We start from the raw sequence: 5,759 nt of genomic DNA on the forward strand, positions 1-5,759 counted from the left end.
GCAAGCCAGTACTCCGTGTACACTTGGTGGAACGGCTGCATGTTTTGCAGACTGAAGTTGTTTATTTAATCAACATTTCTGTCATTATCTGACGTGAGTCGCCGCCCAACGTGCACAGACCAGTGTGGACAATTTACAGGCACATCAGGTTCGCTGGATGGATAACAGCATCCACCAGAGCATCTCACAGTCTGGAGAACTGGAGGAACCGAAAAACAAACAAACTCTGATTTATTATAATAAAAACGAGGTATCAGAAATTGCAGTGTTGCCGCCGTGCTTCCAGTTTAGTCTTCTGTTGGGTTGAACTGTGACGTTTAACCAGATCTGAGCACAGTTGCATGTAAACTTCCATTATCTAGTTATAAATCCCTTTATTGAAGCGAGCTTCCGAGCCATCTACCCACTTGTTTTCTTATTTCTAGTGGCATGAAATTGGAAATCCTTAGGAGAGGAAACATGCACTCACGTGTCCATCACTTCCAAAGACATCACACTGACTTACATTCATTTCCTGGATGCTTACTGTAAATATAACCATAACTACGACTTGCATAACCCAAATCCTTAGCCTCATTCTGTCCTTAATAGTACCTTGAACTGACTAGCCACACTAAAGCGTTATTATTATTATTATTTTCCACAACTTTTTACCTTCAAGCATCCCACTAAAGAGGCACATGCATTCGAGAGAAACTTGCAGAATTTCACTGGAATCTGCGGTTTTGCTCCACCGCTGCCACATCTCTCGCTTTTCCGACGCGTATCAGTCGATCTTTACACTCCGAGGATACGGCGAACACAGACTCGGTAAACAGGAGCAAGCTGTTTGCAATTTACTGACGTCACGTTACACAATTTCTGGGATCCAAAGTTCAGACTCGGGTTCACACTGTTACCCCTTGCTGCCATTCGAAGCGTCGAATGTGCAGAGCTGATATTGTTGGCAGCCGTTCGCCTGTGTGCCTGACCGGCGAGCGAGCCACAGTCAGTGGGTGATTTGACCGATGGGACCAACAAACTTGGCTTGACCAGGGTGGGCCTCCGACAAACGCTGTGCAGGGGAAAATTGCCTATCTGTTCCCGGACTAATGTGTTGGTTCTTCATGGAGATTGATTCGAATATGATCCCCACGCATCATCATCCACCCCGGCTCAGCTCTGTGTACACATACAATCATTTATGGAGGCACATATGTATACACACATATGCACATAAATCCACATTGAACATACTGGTTACACAAAATATCATGACTTTCAGACATAAACTTTACGGTATTTGTTCTACAAATTATAATAATTTCAGGTGGTTTAGTTGGAGAGCAGAGGAGGCACTGTAGTTGTGAATCTAAAATGATTGTTGTGCAGCAGAATATGTCTCATACGTGTACATGTGTGGGATCGCTGCAGAGGTGTAGAGAAATGCAGCGATGTAAGAACACCCTCCCCTCAGAGTGCAGCCGGAGCAATCGGGGAGATGTAAAATACTGGCTGCGTTTTTTTTTTCTCCTCCACATTTATGCATACTGAGAGAGAGAGGAGAAAAATAGGCCGGCGGTTTTGCCTGATTTCTCTGGAACACGCATTGAAATGTAAACGAGAACAATAAATTCACTTTTTAACTGCCTTCCTGGGAATTAGCCACGTAGCCTGGACTTAAGGAACTCACGTACTTTCATTAAAAGCCACATCATGCCTTGTTAAAGTAACAATGTCCATCTCATGGAGCGAAATCGCGTCGATAACATCTGCGTTCGTAGACGTCGCGCTTTAAAAAGTCACGACTGCGTTGGGTTTTCACCGCGGTCTCTTCACACCCTAAGAAATTGGCCTTTTTTATTGCCACGTTGTTGATTAGTTTTCATATGGTTCACCTTGTTTATGTAGTGCTGTTCCTGCCGAAGGTCTGCTCGCCGAGAGATGATGACAATGGCTGCACAAAAAAAAGCTTTCAGTAATGACATTTTAATATGCATCTCAGGAGGGGGAGGCCGGGCCGGGGCCGGGTCGGGCAGGGGGAGAGGAGTTCTGGTATGGAGGCATGAATTAACCCAGCTGCATGTTTAAAGCGGGGTTTTGTCACAGGGACCCTTTGGGCCGGCGGGATCTAGGTCAGGCAAGGAGAGGAAAAAAGGAGGGCGCCTCGTTCAGTCTGAAGAATTTGTAAATTTAAACTTTCTTTACTGCCATCGCACAAAAACACAATCTGGCAACGAAATGTCGAAATTTATTTTTATACGAAAAATACTTCATGCGCGTTGTTCACGGTCCGGTTTGAATCATCTTTTATCGGTTACTTGTGAAGCTGGTGAGGTTTTAAATGAGCTGTTTTATCTGAAATATGCCGTCTTGCTGAGAATAAAATCAGATAAAAGTGCAACAAATACGCCTCTGGAGTCCCACTTGGTTAGCTTAGCATGAAAACGGATATTTTCTGGGTTTATTATACCTTTTGTTTAATCCATACAGCGACTGAAACGGGTGGTTCTGTGCCAGACTGAGTTTGACCAGGAGCAGCTTCTGGTAACTGCCAAGAAAAAGCCCCGCACCCCGTCTAAAACCTTTTATTTTCAAATGGATTAAACAAAGAAAATATAACAACCCTGTTTTCACTGTATGAGCTCCACCAAATTTACATTTACAGACACGAGAGAGCAAGCAAGTCAAATATGTCGATGTATTCCTTTAAAATCTCCTCGTGTTTAAGCACAAGACGACGTATTTATTGTTTGTCCTCTGGAGTTTTCTTACGGAGCATCAAACAGCGATCGGCCTTGTTAACATGTTGTGGCCCGTCCAGAACAACACGGCTTCCAAAGGCAGCTGAAGCCAACAGGGATGGAGAAAGCAAGAGAGAGAGAGCGAGAAGGGAAAAAGACAGCAGGAGAGAGCGCAGCTATGTGCACGGGAACTGGGGAGGCACTGGGGCATAATTTAAACAGGAGACGGCTGTTGCACAGACAGGAAATGAGAGGAAGGCTAGTTCCTGGGATGGGACTGAATTGGATGTTTCAGACTGAGACCGGTATCAGAAAGAGGAGACTTATGCGGTCTCGGTAAGGGTAACAGTAAGGTCATTGAGAGCAGCATTTCCTTTTCTGATCATCGGGCGAGCTTGTCAGCACCAGTATCTCGGTTCCCACATCCCTCTCGAATCATTTCAATGGGCTGGATTCAAACTCTGAAATTCAGGCCGGAGCTGAATAAGACCTCCTGTTGCTGCGCCTGTTTATGAACCCGGCTCCACTCTTATACGCTGACTGCTTTGATTTGAAGTTTTTTGGGGCAGTTTCATCCGATGGAAGGAAGTCAAGTTGAAAAGGCGCAATATTACATCAAAAAAACAGGATAAAAATATGCTTAGGCCCGCTCTGAGAATGCCCAACTGGGCCCGTTTGAGTCTGCGGTTTTGATTTAAAACAGACACATAATACTGTAGTCGGAGCCGCGCTCGACCCGAACCGTTCTCATGTCGCTGCGCTGGAGGAGCACGCGGGCCTAAGCTGCTCTGGACTGTGTAACATCCAGCCATCTTGTGAGTTCTCACTGCTCAAGCCTCACGGAGCGCCGAGTCCAGTGCCAGCCCGCCAGATTACTGCCCCTAATCAATCTGATTAGCCCGAGAGGGCGGACACCTTGGCTCACATCTGGACTGCATGCTCCGACTCCCCACAGTTTAGTCTGACAGCAGCAGAGCCAAAGCATTCGGCTACACAGGAAGCTGATCATTCAGTGACATTGGTAGCAGCAGCCTTTGTGTGTGTGTGTGTGCAAGCTACATGTGTGCTGTAGCGACTAGCAAGCCAAGTCCTGATAAATGAAGCATACTAAATACAATAATTGAAGGAATTTCTCACATGCGTTAAATTTTATGTTAGGATTTATGAGGCTTTGCTGTGACGCAGCGACGGACCGGACCGTGTGAGAACTGAGGCATCCGCAGATATTCAATGCATTCCCAATTTAGCTGTTCAAATGAATTAATTCCTACAGTAACAGGTCGTGGCGCTCCTTCCCCCTCCATGTGAGGTCACTCCAACCGTGCTCTAATGATAGTGAAACACTAGGCCGGCCCGGTTCCCCCTCGCTTCCCGCTGCTCGCAGGCAAGAATAACAGGCGCATAAGTCATTCCAGGCCCCCTATTTTAAACAGGTGTCACTTCGGTGATAAAAAATGACATCTTAATTCAGAGGCGAGATGCTTTGTCAGTGCGGATTAACACATCATCAGAAGCGATTTATTTTTATTGTGCCAGCATCATTTGGGCGGAGGTCGAGCGTGTCAGGAGTCCCGGCCTCGGCGTCTCCCGAGGGGGGCCTTGATGTCTACGGAAGACGAGTCTTCTGACAGGAGCCCCGTACTGGAAGGTCGCTCCGGGGGAACAGACGAGAGATGTGTTTTAAATTATGTTGCTTAACGTTCGATTTAAACAGCCGTGTGTGTTTTTGGCTGGTTGGGATTGTGTAAAGTTACTGTCAGCCAGACTAAGCTGCATGTTATGGCTGGAACTCTGTTGGGAAAAAAAAAAAACCTAAGAATAAAGACAAAGCTGACAACATTAGCGAATTTGCTCCCAAAAACTAACATAAAATTTGTTAAAACGCCACCCGGATAGACAGAACATTCCCGTTTCCTTCCCTGTTCCTCGGCTGTTTTTTTAAACATCCATCTGTGTTGAATAAAAAAAAAAAAGTTTCCTGACATTACCTTTAAGGCTTTTTCAGCGTGGCTCGCTAATTCTCTACATGTTGCTCTAATGAGAGAGAACAGCAGCAATATAATTTAGCGATAGGGCAGAAAGGGCATGCAGCGGGTCAGACGAGCAGAGCGTTGCCCCCTGCTTGTGTTTATATCCGTGCCTATATTAAAAGTGTCCAACATCATTTGTAAAATTGCACATGTATTATATTTTCTATTTGGATGGGAGTCAGAATTTTGCAAAAAAAAGAAAAAGAATCATGAGCTCGCCCCGGCAGCACAAGAAAAAATTCCTGCTTCTATTACAAATTCTACTTAACATTCACTGTTTTCATCCACAGTTTTAGCATAAGTCTCCATCACCATGCAGGCGCTGAAACATCCCATCCTTCATCAGCTAATAGCGCCGAGGAACTGCATTGCTGAGGTCTCGGCAGACTTTTCTGCTTGCTGTGTTTATGGACACGCCCGGTACTTACCGTCTGTTTCTTATAAAGGATATCAAACAGGGAGAGCTGCCTGAGCCACGAAGCACCTGTTTCCGACACTTCCACTACATGTGTTTGCCGCTGTGTTCAAAGAGCGCTCAGAGGACGAAGACACCGGCCCTGCCGCCCCGTTGGAAACTACTGTTAAGAGTTTAAATCGCATAACTTTGGAGGTGGTGTTGCGCTTCTGTCGTCTCAAGGTTTCAGCCTGGACTGAATATTTGGAATCGTGACGCATAATGAAAGTTTAGCTGAAACATATCTGAAGGTACAGTGATAGGCTCCTCCAACACATGCAATTAAAACCGCTATTTTAAAAATGTTTATAGGTCATAAATTCACAGTTTAAATATGCAAGGATTCATCTGATAAAAGTCACACACACCCAGAAAGTTACAGAAGGGAAGCAGAAAAAAAAAACAGCCTCCTGGTGACACAATACGGTGTTATGATGGCCGATGTCAATAAAGTCAACACTGTGGTCGTGACAAAGGATGAGCCACGCGTGATAAGGACGGAGGACAAACATTTTCAGGAAGACTGCAGGGTTTTTGTGTCTCGACTCCTGC

This window comes from Stegastes partitus, unplaced genomic scaffold (genome assembly GCF_000690725.1).
Source record: "Stegastes partitus isolate 25-593 unplaced genomic scaffold, Stegastes_partitus-1.0.2 Scaffold1485, whole genome shotgun sequence".
Taxonomy (NCBI): domain Eukaryota; kingdom Metazoa; phylum Chordata; class Actinopteri; family Pomacentridae; genus Stegastes; species Stegastes partitus.